This window comes from Bison bison, unplaced genomic scaffold (assembly GCF_000754665.1).
Source record: "Bison bison bison isolate TAMUID 2011002044 unplaced genomic scaffold, Bison_UMD1.0 scf7180017863688, whole genome shotgun sequence".
In the NCBI taxonomy this organism is placed as follows: Eukaryota; Metazoa; Chordata; class Mammalia; order Artiodactyla; family Bovidae; genus Bison; species Bison bison.
This window is the reverse complement of record NW_011494260.1, coordinates 96,958-117,294: the sequence shown is the minus strand read 5'-3', so window position 1 is coordinate 117,294 and position 20,337 is coordinate 96,958. Positions and strand designations below refer to the sequence as shown.

The 20,337-nt window shown below is 37.5% G+C and overlaps 1 pseudogene; it reads left to right on the top strand.

Moving 5' to 3' along the window:
* Nucleotides 1–20,081, top strand: part of LOC104983923 — an 81,314-nt pseudogene extending 61,233 nt beyond the window's left edge.
* The last annotated feature ends 256 nt before the right edge of the window (nucleotides 20,082–20,337 follow it).

Sequence of the window (20,337 nt, the reverse complement as noted above, 5' to 3'; positions counted from 1 at the left end):
ATTCCCATCTTTTTCAGGATTTTCCACAGTTTATTGTGATCCACATAGTTAAAGGCTTTGGCATAGTCAATAAAGCAGAAATAGATGTTTTTTGGAACTCTCTTGCTTTTTCCATGATCCTGCGGATGTTGGCAATTTGATCTCTGGTTCCTCTGACTTTTCTAAAACCAGCTTGGACATCAGGAAGTTCACGGTTCACATATTGCTGAAGCCTGGCTTGGAGAATTTTGAGCATTACTTTACTAGCATGTGAGATGAGTGCTATTGTGTGGTAGTTTGAGCATTCTTCGGCATTGCCTTTCTTTGGGATTGGAATGAAAACTGACCTTTTCCAGTCCCGTGGCCACTGCTGAGTTTTCCAAATTTGCTGGCATATTGAGTGCAGCACTTTCACAGCATCATCTTTTAGGATTTGGAATAGCTCAACTGGAATTTCATCACCTCCACTAGCTTTGTTCGTAGTGATGCTTTATAAGACCCACCTGACTTCACATTGTGGGATGTCTGGCTCTGGTCCCATCATTTCATGGCAAATACATGGGGAAACAAAGGAAATGGTGAAGGACTTAATTTTAGGGGTCTCCAAAATCACTGAAGATGGTGAGTGTAGCCATGAAACTAAAAGACGCTTGCTCCTTGAAAGAAAAGCTATGACCAACCTAGACAGCATATTATAAAGCAAAGACTTTACCAGCAAACGTCCATCTATTCAAAGCTATGGTTTTTTCAGTAGTCATGTATGGATGCGAGAGCTGGACTATAAAGAAAGCTGAGTCCTGAATATTTAATGCTTTTGAACTGTGGTGTTAGAGAAGACTCTTGAGACTCCCTGGACTGCAAGGAGATCCAACAAGTCAATCCTAAAGGAAATCAGTCCTGAATATTCTGTGGAAGGACTGATGCTGAAGCTGAAACTCTAATACTTTGGCCACCTGATGCGAATGACTCATTTGAAAAGACGTCGATGCTGCGAAAGATGGAAGGTGGAAGGAGAAGGGGATGACAGAGGATGATATGGCTGGATGGCATCACTGACTCAATGGACATACATTTAAGTAGGCCTCAGGGGTTGATGACTGACAGGGAAGCCTGGCTCTTGCAGTCCATGGGGTTGCAAAGAGCCAGGTATGCCTGAGGGACTGAACCGAACTGAAATACATATAAAGAAGCAGAATAGAACTCACTGGAAAGTTTAAGACTTTGGCCCACCCCTTTGACCACATGTCCCTCCATCCTAACAAACAGAGAGGGGTCTCAGAACTCTAGAGAATTTGATTCACTTTCCTATGTGTTTTTCAATGGTGAATTGCAGTACTTATGCACTATGTGCGTCTTACTTCCCTTATTGCTTCTCAGTTTCCAAATACTCATTCTGTTACTAATAACAATCTATATAGATGGGGAAACAGAGGATGATATGGTTAGATAAGCATCACTGCCTCAATGAACATGATTTTGAGCAAACTTCAGGAGATAGTAGAGGACAAAAGACCATGATAAGCTACTGTCCATGGGGCCACAAAGAGCTGGACACAACTTAATGACTGAACAACAACAAAACTAGTGGCAATGGCAGAGCCTGGTGAAAGAATGAGTATACACAGTCAAAGGCCAACTAAGATCCTGCTCTAGCCTTCATTAGCTGTGTGACACTGAGGATATTAATTTACTTCTCTAAGCTTCAGGTTTATAATCTAGAAAATAATGAGAAGTATTTAGAGTCACATCATAGACTTTATGTGAACATTAAACATGATAATGCACATAAAATACTTACCACAGTACATGGAAATAGTAAATTCTGAACAAAAAGTAACTATTTTAAGTCCCAGATTGGTATATCAGTAGATAAACTTTCCTGGACTTGAGCCCTAACCACACTATTTTCTTCACTTTTCCCATCTGTTAAATTAGAATGATAAAGTCAACAAATTAAGATTTTTAGGTGAAATGTTTAGTCTGACACCCAATATTTCAGAATTCATAGGGTTAGGAATGGAAAAGATAAGACATTCTTAAATATTTTTCTTTAACCATACTTAATAAATTCAACTTACATTATCCTTTCAAAGATATAATCAATTTTACTTTTTGGTAACTCTGAAATTAAAGTCCTACTAGTAACATTGTTTCTTCATGTTTAATAGCTAAATCTGCAAGTTATTATTTGGATTACAAAAGAACTGAGACTTACTACTTGGGCCCCAGTCAGAGAAATATAGTAGAGACTTTCAGTTGGGAAAGAGGTAGTTGAGGAAACTTGTGCATATTCTTTTCTCAACTGAGTTGACTCTGTAATTAATTCTACGTGTACCCCAATGTTCATCGCAGCACTGTTTATAATAGCCAAGACATGGAAGCAACCTAGATGTCCATCAGCAGATGAATGGATAAGAAAGCTGTGGTACATATACACAATGGAGTATTACTCAGCCATTAAAAAGAATACATTTGAATCAGTTCTAATGAGGTGGATGAAACTGGAGCCTATTATACAGAGTGAAGTAAGCCAGAAGGAAAAACAGAAATACAGTATACTAACGCATATATATGGAATTTAGAAACATGGTAACAATAACCTGGTGTACGAGACAGCAAAAGAGACACTGATGTATAGAACAGTCTTATGGACTCTGTGGGAGAGGGAGAGGGTGGGAAGATTTGGGAGAATGGCAATGAAACATGTAAAATATCATGTAGGAAACGAGTTGCCAGTCCAGGCTCGATGCATGATGCTGGATGCTTGGGGCTGGTGCACTAGGACGGCCCAGAGGGATGGTATGGGGAGGGAGGAGGGAGGAGGGTTCGGGATGGGGAACACATGTATACCTGTGGCGGATTCATTTTGATATTTGGCAAAACTAATACAATTATGTAAAGTTTAAAAATAAAATAAAATTAGAGGAAAAAAAAATAAATAAAATCAATTTTCAATCAGTGGTAGTTTGGCATTTTATATTAGTTGTTAAAATTATGAGAAAAGGTAGAAAGAAAAGCACATGACTTAGAAATTGCTTTTGGCTACACCAACGGCTTTCTTCCCAGGTGACCCATTTGGTAAATAATCCACCTGCAATGCAAAAGACCCAAGTTCAATCTCTGGGTGGGGAAGATCCCCTAGAGATGGAGATGGCAACCCACTCCGATATTCTTGCCTGGGAAATTCCATGGAGAGAGGAGCCTGGTGGGCTATAGTTCATGGGGTCACAAAGATTCGGACATGACTTTGTGACTAAATCATACCAAAGGTACACTGAAAGCTAAAAGTTGGACACTGTGACTGCTAAAATGATACAGTGCTTTGAAGAAACACAAAGAATTGGGGTAGGGTCACTTGCAGGTAACATGATATCAGCTGGTAAGCCCTGATAGTTACTGATTCCTTCCTCATGTTTATTTTCTCCCATTCCTCAGCATTTCAGTTCATAACTTTGTTTCTTGCTTATATCCTAAAAATCTTGAGGGGAAAAAAAAAAAGGAGAGGATATTTTAGAAAGACTTCTAGGTTTTCAAGATATAGTGAGGTTGATTTGTCTTTCAAAATTTCCTTTACACTCTCAGTCATTTTATCACAAAATATTTCAGCATATGCCTCTAAAGCAGAATAAAGATCCACCTCTCTTTCAGAAGAGCTACCATGCTTGCATATTCAGGCACCATGTTGATTTTAATCTTAACAATTTTGCAAAATCCTAACAGTGTTGTAGTTTGTATACCAGATCTTAATCTAACAAATGTGTTTCAGATCAGAAGGATCATGGGAAGTTGGAGGGAATTCCAACTGCACCTTAGATCACGAAAACTGTTCCTCATGACATCTTTATTTATATGTAGGCAGGTTCAGTCTTGACTGGCTGATGAAAAATATATAAAAAATTATTATGATAAATATTTAAAATAAATATATATATATGACATATATATTAACTAAATATTTAAATTAGTAAAGTTTTTCAACACTTTAATACTATATATACATTTTGTCTATAAATAGTAAATTATTTCTGTATACATGTGTGTATATCTATACAAACACACAAACAAACATATATATGGGATATAAACATACATATATATTTACATACTTTAGTGGAAGAATTGTAGAAAATTGCTCCTTATGTTGTTTTAAATCTATTCTTATGTTTCTTTTCCTTCCCTTCCAAGTAAGTAAAATTAGGATTATGGTAAGTAAAATTTAAAAAGCAACATTTAATCTCACAAAAATTTTAATCAAAAGCTTCAGTAAACAAAGGAAGTCTTTTAGAATTTTTTGAAAGGACAGTTAATTTCTTATGTTACTTAGAAAACATTATACAGTATCTGACACTTAGTAGGTGTGCATTCTCATCAATGAATGAGTAAATTAGTTAATGAATGAAAATGATATTTAAAGAATTATTGGACCCAAGCATCTGTCCTTCATTTCACTGCACTCACAAGCATATATAAACACACTTTCTTTTTCTATTTCTGGGGGAGGACACTTAGATTCAATACTACGTGTCAGGTTTCATGGGCTAATTGTCATTGTGAGGAACACTTTAACTGCAAGCCAAACAACATAAGCACTTCACTAAGGACATATCAAACAAGCTCACATTCATGAACATCACAAAGAGAAATGTGTTTCATGGTTTATGGTCTACTGATGATTTTATCTTTTTGCAGACTATGCTGACCACTCATTCTATACTGAACAGCAGATGGAATATATGACAGCTAATGTGTGTTTTGTTGAAACTTTATGTCAATTTAGTCCTTTAAGTGTTCATAGTGGATTATGATCTTGATAACTAAGAGGATTAAATATGTATGTATATTAATTTTGATGTTTGCCACCATATTTAAAAAAAATTTCAATCACAAAATTTCCACTATACAAACAAAAAGTTACTGAGTTAAATAAAGGAAAATACTCAGAAACATTTAATGAGAAAAGCTTATTGAGTTAAACAAGCCCTTTATTGCAAAATTCAGGCCAAGATTGAAGAAAGTAGGGAAAACCACTAGGCCATTCAGGTATGACTTAAATCATCCCTTATGATTGATATCCCTTATGACCTCAATCATATCTCTTTATACAGGGGAGGTGACAAACAGATTGAAGCAGCTGATCTAGGCAGAGTGCCTGAAGAAATATGGACAGAGGTTCATAACTGTACATGAGGCAGTGATCAAAATCTTTTCAAAGAAGAAATGCAAAAAGGCAAAGTAGTTGTCTAATCAGGCTTCATAAACAGTTGAGGAAAGAAGTGAAAAGCAAGGAAGAAAGGAAAAGCTATACCCAGCTAAATACAGAGTTCCAAAAATGAGCAAGGAGATATAAGAAGGCCTTCTTAAATGAATAATTCAAAGAAATAGAGGAAAACAACAGAATAAGAAAAACTAGAGATCTCTTCAAGAAAATTGGAGATCCCAAGGGAACATTTCATACAAGGATGGGTGCGATACAGGACAGAAATGGTAAGGACCCAATAGAAGTAGAAGAGATTGGGAAGAGGAGGCAAGAATACACAGAATAACTGTACAAATAAAAGATCTTTTGACCAAGACAGCCACGAATGGTGTAGTCAATTAACTAAAGTAAGACATCCTGGAGTGTGAAGTCAAGGGGCCTTGGGAAGCATTACTACAGACACAGCAAGTGGAGGTGATGGAATTCCAGCTGAGTTGTTTAAAATCCTAGCATATTTAAAATCCTAATAGCTATTCAAATCCTGTTAAAGTTCTATACTCAATATATCAACTAATTTGGAAAGCTCAGCAGTGGCCACAGGACTGCAAAAGGTCAGCTTTCATTCCAATCTGAAAGAAGGGCAATACCAAAGAATGTTGAAACTGCCACACAATTGTGTTCATTTCTCATATTAGGAAGGTTATGTTCAAAATCTTTCAAGCTAGGCTTCGGCAGTATGTGAACCAAGAACTTTCAGATGTACCAGCTGGGTTTAGAAAGGATAGAGGGACCAGAGATCAAATTTCCAACGTCCATTGGATCATAGAGAAATCAAGAGAATTTAAAAAATATATGTATTTCTCCTTCATTGACTATGCTAAAGACTTTATGTGGATCACAACATATCATGGAAAATTCTTAAAGAGATGTGGATACCAGACTACCTTACCTGCCTCCTCAGAAACCTGTATGCACCTCAAGAAGCAACAGTTAGAACTGGACATGGAACAACAGACTGGTTCCAGAATGGGAAAAGAGTACATCAAGGCTGCATATTGTCACCTGCTTATTTAGCTTATATGTAGAGTACATCTTCCAAACCAAGTTATTGTGCAAAATTCCAGGATAGATGAAGCAAAACATGGAATCAAAATTGCCAGAAGAAATATCAATAACCTCAGATATGCAGATGACACCACCCTGCAGGATCATGCCATATTTTTAACTTAAGTCACTTGGTGTTTGGTGGCACAGTTTATTTGTTTCCTCTATAACTGATTTCTCTAATCCATTTACTTCTTTATGTTCCTGTTAAAAATTGTGTATTTCCAGACATAAATGAAGAAGAACTAACTAAAGAGCCTCTTGAAAGTGAAAGAGGAGTGTGAAAAAGTTGGGTTTAAACTCAACATTCAGAAAACTAAGATATGACATCTGGTCCCATCACTTCATGGAAAATACATGGGGAAACTGGAAACAGTGGCTGACTTTATTTTTGGGGGCTCCAAAATCACTGAAGATGGTCACAGCAGCCATGACATTAAAAGATGCTTACTCCTTGGAAGAAAAGCTATGATCAACCTAGACAGCATATTAAAAAGCAGAGACATTATTTGCTGACAAAGGTCAATCTAGTCAAACCTGTTTTTTCCAGTAGTCACGTGTGGATATGAGAGTTGGACTATAAAGAAAGCTGAACGCTGAAGAACTGATGCTTTTGAACTGTGGTGTTGGAGAAGACTCTTGAGTCCCCTGGACTCCAAGGAGATCAAACCAGTAATTCCCAAAGAAAAGCAACCCTGGGTTTTCATTGGAAGGACTGAAGCTAAGTTGAAACTCCAATACTTTAGCCACCTGATGCAAAGAACTGCATCATGAAAAGATCTTGTTGCTGGGGAAGATTGAAGGCAGGAGGAGTAGGGGACGACAAAGGATGAAATGGTTGGATGGCATCAGCAAGTTGACGGACATAAGTTGAGCAAGCTCCAGGAGTTGGTGATGGACAGGGAAGCCTGGCCTACTGCAATCCATGGGGTCGCAGAGTTGGACATGACTGACTGTCTGAACTTACTGACTGACTGCTCCTTGGAAGAAAAGCTATGACAAATCTAGACAGTGTATTAAAAGGCAGAGACACCAATTTGCTGACAAGGGTCTGTATACTCAAAGCTATGATTTTCCCATAGTCATGTATGGATGTATACTTTTGACCATAAAGAAGGCTGTGCCCCCAAGGAATTGATGCTTTTTAATTGTGGGTCTGGGGTCCCTTGGACTAAAAGGATATCAAACCAGTTAATCTTAAAGGAATTCAACCCAGAATATTCATTGGAAAGACTGATGCTGAACCTTCAATACTTTGACTACCTGATGCAAAGAGCTGTTTCATTGGAAAAGACCCTGATGCTGGGAAAGATTTAAGGCAAAAAGAGAGGAGGGTAGCAGAGAATGAGATGGTTGGATGGTATCACCAACTCATGGGCACTACTTTCAGCAAACTGTGGGATATAATGAAGAACAGGGGAACCTGACATGCTGCAGTCCATGGGGTTGAGAAGAATTGGAGATGACTTTAGCAAATGAGCAGCAACAAAGAGAAAATTAGTACAATAGAAATATCAATGAACTTTTGCTGGGGATGGCGCCATTAAATAGTGTTCTAAAATTTGTTCAGTAAATATATTTAAGAATATCGAACATAAACCAATAAGATAATGAGTAATGAAGAGTCTTGGGAGATATTGACCTGTAAAGTAAAATCATAATCTCACTTTAACTATAAATATAAATTATTTTAAAGTCATGAGACTCTATCAATAGGGCACAGGAGTCAAATAGCTTCACAAATTTATATGCATCTTATTTAGTATGTTGTCGTTATTCAGTCACTCAGTCATATCTGAATCTTTGCAACCTCATGGACTGTAGCATGCCCAGCTTCCCTGTCCTTTATGATCTCCTGGAGTTTGCTCAAACTCATGTCCATTGAATCGGTTATGCCATCCAACCATTTCATCCTCTGTCATCCCCTTTTCCTGCCTTCAATCTTTCCAGCAGCATCAGAGTCTTACAATGAGTTGACTCTTCATACCAATTGGCCAAACTACTGGAGCTTCAGCTTCACCATTGGTCCTTGCAATGTACAGTCAAGGTTGATTTCCTTTAGGATTGACTACCTTGATCTCCTTGCTGTCCAAGGGACTCTCAAGAGTGTTTTCCAGCCTCACAGCTCAAAAGCATCAATTTTTCAGTGTTCAGGCTTCTTTATGGTTTGATTCTCACACCCATACATGACTATTGGAAATACCATAGCTCTGACTACAGACCTTCATTGGCAAATTGATGTCACTCTTTTTAATATGTTGTCTATGTTTGTCATGGTTTTTTCTTCCAGGGAGGAAGCATCTTTTAATTTCATAGCTTCAATCACCATCTGCAGTTATTTTGGAGCCCAAGAAAATAAAATTTGTCACTGTTTCCATTATTTCCCTATCTATGTGACACAAAGTGATGGAACCATATGCCATGATCTTAATTTTTGAATGTTGAATTTGAAGCCAGATTTTTGACTCTCCTCTTTCAGCTTCATTAAGAGGTTCTTTATTTCCTCTTCACTTTATGCCATTAGGATGGTGTCATCTATGTATCTGAGGTTATTGACATTTTTCCCAGAAATTTTGATTCCAGCTTGAGCTTCATCCAGCCTGGGAGTTCGAATGATGTACTCTGCATATTAGTTCAATGAGCAAGATTACAATATATAGTCTTGACATGGAACTCCAAAAGATTATTCTGCTATTGCTGAAAACAGCACATTGTTATAGTTTTAAATTTGCTGAAAGAGACCATATCTTAGTCCTACCATAATAAAATATAATAGGACCCTTAATGCTTTCAATAGTTAAAGTTTAATCTTCACACAATTATGTAATTTAAGAATCAACATGCTCATGTATTTTCAGATAAGATAACTGAGTTTCAGAAATTTTCATGAGCCTGCCTGCTGTGGTAAATTTTCTCATCAGCATCAGTTCACTCACTCAGTCATGTCCAACTCTTTGTGACCCCATGGACTTTAGGACAACAGGCTTTCCCTGTCCATCACCAATTCCTGGAGTTTACTCAAACTCATGTCCATTGAGTCGGGGATGCCATCCAACCATCTTATCCTCTGTCACCCCCTTCATCTACGCCTTCAATGCTTCCCAGAATCACAGATTTTTCAATGAGCCAGATCTTCAAATCAGGTGGCCAATGTATTGGAGTTTCAGCTTCAGCATAAGTCTTTCCAATGAATATTAAGGACTGATTTCCTTTAGGATTGACTGGTTGTGTCTCCTTGCAGTTCAATGGACTCTCAAGAGTTTTTGAACACTAGTTCAAAAACATCAATTCTTCGGTGCTCTGCTTTATTTATAGTCCAACTCTTACATCCATACATGACTCCTGGGAACACTATAGCTTTGATTAGATGGGCCTTTGTTGGCAAAGTAATGTCTCTGCTTTTTAATATGCTGTCTAGGTTGGTCATAGCTTTTCTTCCAAGGAGCAAGCACCTTTTAATTTCATGGCTTCAGTTACCATTGGCTGTAAAATAAAGGCTCTCACTGTTTCCATTGTTTCCCCATCTATTTGCCATGAAGTGATGAGGCTGGATGTCATGACTTTAATTTTCTGAATGCTAAGCTTTAAGTCTGATTTTTCACTCTATTCTTGCAATTTATCAAGAGGCTCTTTAGTTCTTCTCTTTCTGCCATAAAGGTGGTATCATCTGCATATCTGAATTTATTGATATTTCTCCCAGCAAGCTTGATTCCAACTTGTGCTTCATCCAGCCTGGCATTTTGCATGATGTACTCTGCATATGACTTAAATAAGCAGGGTGACAATATACAGCCTTGATGTACTCCTCTTCCAATTTGGAACCAGTCTGTTGTTCCATGTCCAGTTCTAACTGTTGCTTCTTGACCTGTTCCTTTCTCAGGAAGTAGGTCAGGTGTTCTGGTACTCCCATCACTTTAAGAATTTTCCACAGTTTGTTGTGATCCACACAGTCAAAATCTTTGTCATAGTCAATAAAGCAGAAGTAGATTTTTTGTTTTTTTTCTGGAGTTCTCTCACTTTTTCTATGATCCAATGGATACTGACAATTTGATCTCTGATTTCTCAGCCTTTTCCAAATCTAGCTTGAACATCAGAAACTTCATGGTTCATGTACTTTTGAAGCCTGGCTTAGAGGATTTTAAGCATAACTTTGCTAGTGTGTGAAATGAGTGTAATTGCCCAGTAGTTTGAACATTCTTTGGCATTGCCTTTTTTTCAGATTGGAATGACAACTGATGTTTTCCAGTCCTGTGGCTGCTGTGAGTTCTCCAAATTTGATAGCATATTGAGTGCAGCACTTTCACATCATCATGTTTTAGGTTTTGAATTCAACTGGAATTTCATCCCCCTCACTATCTTTGTTCATAGTGATGCTTCCTAGGGCCCACTTGACTTTGCATTCCAGGATGGCTGGCTCTAGGTGAGTGATCACACCATCATGGCTACCTGGGTCATGAAGATCCTTTTTTTTGTATAGTTCTTCTGTGCATTCTTGCCACCTCTTCTTAGTATCTTCTGCTTCTATTAGGTCCATACCATTTCTGCCCTTTATTGAGCCCATCTTTGCATGAAATGTTCCCATGATATCTCTAATTTTCTTGAAGAGATCTCTAGCCTTTTCCATTCTATTGTTTTCCTCTATTTCTTTGCACTGATCACTGAGGAAGTCTTTCTTATCTCTTGCTGCTATTTTTTGGAACTCTGCATTCAAAATGGGCATGTCTTCCCTTTTTTTCCTTTGCCTTTAGCTTCTCTTCTTTTTTCAGCTATTTGTAAGTCCTCCTCAGACAACCATTTTGCCTTTTTCCATTAGCCAGCATTCAAGTGGTCACATGCAGCAATCACAGATTTTTCTTCGTTTGTTTATTTCTTTCTAAGTCATAAAAACCTTGACAGTAAAGAAGAAGCTATACTGTTTCTTTTGGGGAAACATCGAAGAATTAACATACTATTGAATTTCAAATTTAAAAGTGTTGCAATGTATCTTTGAATTAGAATGTAGAGACCTAAGGGCAGAATTCCCAAAATGAGCCTTTCCACTAGTAGCTACTTTGAATTATTTGCTTCTGTTTACTTAGGGAAGGCATTTCTCAGTCAAGAACAGTCTTTTTAAGGCTGTTCTTTCTAACTGAAGACACTTAACATGAATATAATAGCCTGATGGGTGAAAATCATAAAATGAAATTCTCAGGGCCATGTACATTTTGATGCATTAAATTAAAAACACACTTCTACTGTAATCCCCCAGTAAATAAAAAAGAATGCAGGAAGAATGTAGACAATATTTTTTTTATTAAATAATAGATTATTTTATTGGTTTTATAATGTTCATACAATGAATATATATTTATTTTATAAATTCACATAAAAAAGAAAACATTGCATAAATCTTGCCTAAAATACTAGATAGAAGTAAGCATTATTTTCATAGATAATGCTTTACTGAAGTCTTCAAAAATTTTTCAAAAATCTGAGATTATACTATATATGCTCTTTCGTAGTTTGTTTTATCCCAGCAACAGTGAATTTTCCAGTGAGCCAGCTGTTCATATCAGATAACCAAAATACTTTCCCTGATGCTGGGAAAGATTGAGGATAGAAGGAGAAGAGGGTGTCAGAGAATGAGATGGCTGGATGGCATCACCAATGCAATGGACATAAACTTTGGCAAACTTCAGGAGATGGTGAGGGACAGAGAGGTCTGGCATTTGGCAGTCCATGGTATCTCGAAGAGTTGAACATGATTGGGTGACTGAATAACAACAGATTTGGTTTTTAATTGCTAATATGAATTGAGATTTTTTTTTCTTTTTCTTATATATTCTTCTAAAGAATTATTTCTAATATTTGTCTATTAAAGTACTATATGTATAATATAATTTAACCAATTCCTTCTTATTAGTCATTATGATGACTAATATTTCATGAACTCTGTGGGAGAGGGAGAGCGTGGGATGATTTGGGAGAATGGCATTGAAATATGTATAATATCATATATGAAATGAGTCACCAGTCCAGGTTCGATGCACGGTACTAGATACTTGGGGCTGGTGCACTGGGACGACCCAGAGGGATGGTATGGGCAGGGAGGAGGGAGGAGGGTCCAGGATGGGGAGCACATGTATACCTGTGGCAGATTCATTTTGATATATGGCAAAACCAATACAATATTGTAAAACTAAATAAAATAAAATTAAAAAAAACTGTGATAAAAAAATTTTTGATAAATGATAGACTAGGAATTCATTGCCAAAAATGTTGAAGTCCTTTTCTGAAAGAGTTGTGACATATTTTGTCAAACACATAATACCTTCTAGACCTTATAAAGTAATGTCTGTTGCATGTGTGTGTTAGCCTATATAGCCTTTCCAGTACTAAATATTTTCATTAAAATAGCTTTGAAAAAGGTGACAGCTGAAAATTCTACTTAATGTCTGAATACATTATATTCACTTAATATTGAGCCTTATTATTATGTGCATATGTATATAAAATCACATCTAATGCCTTGACAAACACAATTTAAAAAAGGAAGTGTACTCAGTTTTCCAACAAAGGTCCATACAGTCAAACCTATGGTCTTTCCAGGAGTTATGTACAAATGTAAGAGCTGGGCCATAAAAAAGGCTGAGCATTGAATAATTTAGGTTTTTGAATTGTGATGCTGGAGAAGATTTTTGAGAGTCCCTTGGACAGCAAGGAGATCCAACCTATGCATCCTTTTTTTTATACTGCTTCAAAAAAGCTGTTACCCCACGTTCAAGGTCAGGAGCAGAGGCCATGTGGAGATACCCCACGTGCAAGGTAAGAGAAACCCCAGTAAGACAGTAGGCACTGAGAGAGGGCATCAGAGGGCAGACAGACTGAAACCACAATCATAGAAAACTAACCAAACAAACCAATATGATCACATGGACCACAACCTTGTTTAACTCAATGAAACTAAGGCATGCCATGTAGGGCCACCCAAGAGGGACGGGTGATGGTGGAGAGTTCTGAGAAAATGTGATCAACTGGAGTAGGGGATGGCAAATCACTTCAGTATTCTTGCCTTGAGAACCCCATGAACAGTAAGAAAAAGCAAAATGATAGGACACTGAAAGATGAACTCCCTAGGTCAGTAGGTGCCCAATATGTTACTGGAGATCAATGGAGAAATAACTTCAGAAAGAGTGAAGGGATGGAGCCAAAGAAAAAACAACAACCAGTTGTGGATGTGACTGGTGATGGATGCAAGGTCTGATGCTGTAAAGAGCAATATTACAGAGGAATCTGGAATGTTAGGTCCATGAATCAAGGCAAATTGGAAATGGTCAAACAGGAGATGGCAACAGTGAACGTTGAAATTGTAGGAATCAGCAAATTAAAATGGACAGGAATTTAGCTCAGATGACCATTATATCTACTATTTGGGGCAAGAATCCTTTAGAAGAAATGGAGTAGCCATCATAGTCAACAAAAGAGTCCAAAATGCAGTACTTGGATGCAATCTCAAAAGAGACAGAATGATTTCTGTTCATTTCCAAGGCAAAACATTCAATATCATGGTAATACAAGTCTATGCCCTGACCAGTAATGATGAAGAAGCTGAAGTTGAACGGTTCTATGAAGACCTACAAGACCTTTTAGAACTAACATCGAAAAAAGATGTCTTTTTCATTATAGGGGGCTGGAATGCAAAAGGGAAGTCAAGAACCCCCCGGAAGTAACAGGCAGATTTGCCTTGGGGACAGAATGAATCAGGGCAAAGGCTAATGGAGTTTTGCCAAGAGAACACACTGGTCATAGCAAACACCTTCTTCCAACACAAGAGAAGACTACAGATGGACATCACCAGATGGCCAACACTAAAATCAGATATATTATATTCTTTGCAGCCAAAGATGAAGAAGCTGTATATAGTCAGCATAAACAAGACCAGGAGCTGACTGTGGCTCAGACCATGAACTCCTTATTGCCAAATTCAGACTTAAATTGAAGAAAGTGGGGAAAACCACTAGACATTTCACGTATGACCTAAATAAAATCCCTTATGATTATACAGTGGAAGTGAGAAATAGCTTTAAGGGTCTAGATCTTATAGACAGAGTGCCTGGTGAACTATGGAATGAGGTTCGTGACATTGTACAGGTGACAGGGAGCAAGACCATCCCCAAGAAAAAGAAATGCAAAAAAAAAAACACACAAAATGGCTGTCTGAGGAAGCCTTATAAATAGCTGTGAAAGAAGAGAAGCCAAAATCAATGGAGAAAAGGAAAGATATACCCATTTGAATGCAGAGTTCCAAAGAATAGCAAGGAGAGATAAGAAAGCCTTTCTCAATGATCCGTGCAAAGAAATAGAGGAAAACAATAGAATGGAAAAGGCTAGAGATCTCTTCAAGAAAATTAGAGATACCATGGGAAAATTTCATGCAAAGATGGGCTCAATAAAGGACAGAAATGGTATGGACCTAACAGAAGCAGAAGATATTAAGAAGAGCTGACAAGAATGCACAGAAGAACTATAGAAAAAAGATCTTTATGAACCAGATAATCACAGTGGTGTGACCACTCACCTAGAGCCAGACATCCTAAAATGTGAAGTCAAGTGGGCCTTAGGAAGCATCACCACAAACAAAGCTAGTGGAGGTGATGATGCTGTGAAAGTGCTTCACTCAATATGCCAACAAATTTGGAAAGCTCAGCAGTGGCCACAGGACTGGAAAATATCAGTTTCCATTTCAATCCCAAGGAAAGGCAATGCCAAAAATTGCTCAAAGTACCACACAATTGCACTCGTCTCACATGCTAGCAAAGTAGTGATCAAAACTCTCCAAGCCAGGTGTCAACTGTACATGAATTGTGAACTTCCGGATGTTCAAGCTGGTTTAGAAAAGGCAGAGGAACCAGAGATCAAATTGCCAACATCTGCTGGATCATCAAAAAAGCAAGAGAGTTCCAGAAAAACATCTATTTCTGCTTTATTGACTATGCCAAAGCCTTTGACTCTGTGTATCACAGTAAACTGGAAAATTCTGAAAGAGATGGGAATACCAGACCACCTGAGCTATGTCCTGAGAAATCTATATGCAGGTCAGGAAGCAACAGTTAGAAGTGGACATGGAACAACAGACTGGTTCCAAATTGGAAAAGGAATACTTCAAGGCTGTATATTGTCACCCTCCTTATTTAACTTATATGCAGAGTACATCATGAGAAATGCTGGGCTGGATAAAGCATAAGCTGGAATCAAGCTTGCCAGGAGAGATATCAATAGCCTCAGATATACAGATGACACCACCCTGATGCCAGAAAGTGAAGAACTAAAGGGCTTCTTGATGAAAGTGAAAGAGGAGAGTAAAAAAGTTGGCTTAAAGCTCAACATTCAGAAAACTAAGATCATGGCATCTGGTCCCATCATTTCATGACAAATAGATGGGGAAACAGTGGAAACAGAGGCTGACTTTATTTTTTTGGATTCCAAAATCACTGCAGATGGTGACTGCAGCCATGAAAATAAAGATGCTTACTCCTTGGAAGGAAAGTTATGACCAAATTAGCAGATTAAAAAACAGAGACATTAATTTTCCAACAATGGTCCATCTAGTCAAGGCTATGGTTTTTCCAGTAGTCATGTATGGATGTGAGAGATGGACTATAAAGAAAGCTGAGCACCAAAAAATTGATTCTTTTGAACTATGTTTTTGGAAAAGACTCTTGAGAATCCCTTTGACTGCAAGGAGATCCTATCCATTCTATCCCAAAGGAGACCAGTCCTGGGTGTTCATTTTAATGACTGATGTCGAAGCTGAAACCGCAATAATTTAGCCACCTGATGTGAAGAGCTGACTCATTTGAAAAGACCCTAATGCTGGGTATGATTAGGGTAGGAGGAGAAGGGGACAACAGAGGATGAGATGGTTGGATGGCATCATCGACTCAATGGACATGAGTTTGGGTAAACTCTGGGAGTTTCTGATGGACAGGGAAGCCTGGTGTGCTGCAGTCCATGAGGTTTCAAAGAGTCGGACATGACTGAGTGAATGAACTGAACTGAACTGAAAAAGCTGCTCATATATTAGAACAAATGCTCCTTGGATTGTCTTTATATTGCAAATATTTCTTTATTGTTTAAACTTACTTTTATGCATTAATACATTACTTTTTCCTTGTTTTAACTCAATTTTTTATTATGATACACAAATATACAAGAACACACATACATACACAGAAGAAGAAAAAATATTGCAGTTTTAGTGTCTATATCATTAGCTGAGAGTTGTCCATAACATTCCTTATTATTATTTTTTGTCTGTAAAATATGTAGTGATGTCACCTCAATTATTACCATAATTGATTACTTGTATTTTCTCTCTCTTTCTTTTTCTCCTGATATATCTGTCTTTGATGTTTCATCAATTTTATTGATCTTATCAAAGGTTTAGGTTTGGTTTCAAAAAGAAAGCACTAGGGGAAACATTAATGGATTGCTAATATATGTAATATAATACCAGTAAGCACACACACATACACAACTGCACCACATACAAAATAATAGCACAGTTCTACAAAAATTGCATGGTTTTGTTATTTATTTATTTCTAAAAGAGTTTTATTGTGCCATAATTCATGTACCATACCATACAATGCATCCATTCAAAGTGTACAATTCAATGTTTTGTTTTATTTTTGTATTTTACAGATATATGCAATCATCACCACAATCAACTTTGTTTTGTTTTATATTTTTTAAATTATAGTATAGGTGTTTAACACTGCTATATCAGTTTCTGTTATACAGCAAAATGAATCAACTATATGTATACATTTATCCCCTATTTTCTTAAATTTCCTTCCCATTTTCACCACAAAACACTGAGTTCCCTGTCCTGTACAGAAAGTTCCCATGAGTTATCTATTTTATACATGAAAGTGAAAGTGAGAGCGTTATTTGTTCCGTTGTGTCTGACTCTTTGTGACCCCATGGACTGTAGCCTGTCAGGCTCCTCTGTCTCGGAATTCTTCAGGCAAGAATACTAGAATGAGTTTCTAGTGCCATTTCTTTCTCCAGGCAACCTTCCCAACTTAGGGATTAAACCTGGGACCCCAGCATTGCAGGCAGATTCTTTACCATTTGAACCACTAGAGCAGCCCATTTTATACATAGTACTGTCTATATGTCAACTGAAATCTCCTAATTTCTCCCATCCCCTCTTACCCATATATTTGTTCTGTACATGTCTCTATTTCTACTTTGCAAATCAAATCACCTATACAATTCTTCTAGATTCCACATATATGTTTTAATATGCTATATTTGTTTTTTCTTTATCTGGATGTACTTTATATTTTGGTCTCAGGTCTATCCATATCTCTGCAAAAGACACAATGTTTATTGCCTTTAATGGCTGAGTAATATTCCATTGTATATATGTACTACATCTTCTGTATCCATTCTTCTTTTGATAGACATTTAGGTTGCTTCCATGTTCTGGTTATTGCGAATATTATTTCAGTGAACACGGGTGCATACAGCTTTTTGAATTATAATTTTCTCTGGGTATATGTCCAGGAGTGGGATTGCTGGGTTATATGGTAGCTCTATTTTTAGCTTTTTAAGGAACAGCCACGCTGTTCTCCATAGTGGCTGTATCAATTTACATTCCCACCAATGGTGTAAGATGATTCCATTTTCTCCACACCCTCTCCAGCATTTATTGTTTGTAGATATTTTGATGATGGCCATTCTGAGAAATGTAACTCTATACCTTATTGTAACTTTGATTTGAATTTCTCTAATAATTAGAAATGTTGAATATTTCTTCATGTGTTTGCTGGCCATCTGTATGTCTGCTTTAGAGAAATGCCTATTTAGGTCTTCACCCATTGTTTGATTAGGTTGCTTTTTTTTATATTGAGCTGCATGAGCTGTTCATATGTTTTGGAGATTAATCTCTTGTCAATTGCTTTGTTTGCAAATATTTCCTCCCATTCTGAGGGTTGTTTTTTCATCTTATTTGTGGATTCCTTAGGTGTGCAAAAGCTTCTAAGTGTAATTAGGTCTCATTTGTCTATTTTTATTTTCATTACTCTAGAAAGTGGATCAAAAAAGTCTTTGTGTTGTGTATGTCAGAGTGTTTTACCTATGTTTTCCTCTAAAAGTTTTATAGTGTCCTGATTTACATTTAGACATTTAATCAGTTGTGTATGTGTGTGTGTGTATGCTGTTATGGAGTGTTCTAATTTTGTTCTTTTATATGTAGCTGTCTAGTTTTCACAACACACTTATTGAAGAGGCTGTCTTTTCTCCCTTTCTCCTTTCTCATAGATTAGGTGACTTTGGGTGGGTGGGTTTGTTTATGGGCTTTCTATCCTATGCTGTTGGTCTGTTTTTTGTTTTTTCTCTGTTTTTCTGTTTTTGTGCTAGTACCATACAGTCTCAATTACTGCAGCTTTGTAGTATCATCTGGAATCAAGAAGCCTGATTCATCCAGCTGTGCTTTTCTTTCTCAAGATAGTTTTGGCTACTTCAGGTCTTTTGTGTTTCCATACAAATTGTAATTTTGTTTTTATTCTAATTCTGTAAAAAAATGTCGTTGCTAATTTGATAGGATTGCATTGAAACTATGGGTTGCTTTGGGTATTATAGTCATTTTCACATTATTGATCCTTCTAATCCCAGAACGTGATATATCATTTCATCTGTGTCATCTTTGATTTCTTTCATCAGTATCTTATAGCTTTCTTTCGACTGGTATCTGGGCTTGTTTTTAAAAGAAATGATTGATGGAGAGGCAAGGCAGGGGTGGCAGGGGCATGAGTGGTGACCACAAGGGTGGTGGAGACAAAGCAGGCCACAGAGAAGTAGCACAGGCAGTCCAGTTGAGCCATGACTGTCATTGCTGGGAAGATCACTGGGAGCTGAGCAGGCAGTAAGTAGCTCTGCATCTTGGAAGAAACATAATCTTGCTCAAGGAGTATGGGGTCATCCTACCTATGTCTGTAAAAGAATATCAAATAGGGCAGCTGTATTCCATGGCTGGGGCCAGTGGAAATGAAATGGGTGGTGGTGAAAATATGAAGGTCTTGACAAAAAAGACCTATAAAAAGAACAGTGAGAAAGGCCACTACACACACACACACACACACACACACACACACACATACACACACACACACAAGGTCTACCACTTACAGAGCAAATTGTCCATGTTTTTTCAAATGCTGGTCCAAGAGGGAACCCTGAATATATTTGAAAAAGCATGGCATGATAACTCTTATTGCAGACCTGTTAATATAAGTGAGTACATGAAAGAAGGCTTTTTGATTAAAATTGAAACCTGGCAAAAAACCAGATCTTGGCACCCAGGAGAATATACATTAACTGGAGACTCAGGCATGGAAACATGTGGAAGCCATCATATAGACATTGTGGATAGAAACAAAGTACTTAGTAAGCATTACAAAGCAGAAGAAGACTCAGAATAATTTAAATCTTTCAAAACAGGCCAAGGACTATTGAGTCCTAATTGGAAGCAAGAATTTATAAATCAGAAAGATATTCCATACTTCTGTGCATACAAACTGGATACTGTAAAGTTCAAGTTGGGGGGGGCGGTGCTTGCAGAATAAAGTGGAAAAAACTTAATAAAAAGCAATAATGGCATCTCTTTACAACAAATAGACATCTGTTTGGTCTGCTCAATAAGTGGATTGACCTGACTATGGACAACATTCAAAGGATGGAAGAAGAAAGGAAGAGACAGCCAAGTGAGATGAGAGAGAAGGACCCAGTGAAAGGAATGATGGCAGACGACTAAATCCATCCCTCCTATTTCTGTACCTTTTGCAAGACAGAGGTCGACAGGAAGGCACAGCAGCTCCACCCCCCCCCCCCCCCAAGTGACAGAGCATGCAGAATCAGCCTTTCTGTGCCCATCCTCCAGGCAACTTTAAGTCCCTTACTGTAGCTAATTCCAAATGCCACTTAATATTGTGAACAATTAGGCCATCTAGTATTATGAAACCCCTGTGTCTGGAAGCCTGAACTTCTGAGATATGTGCCCATATTTACAG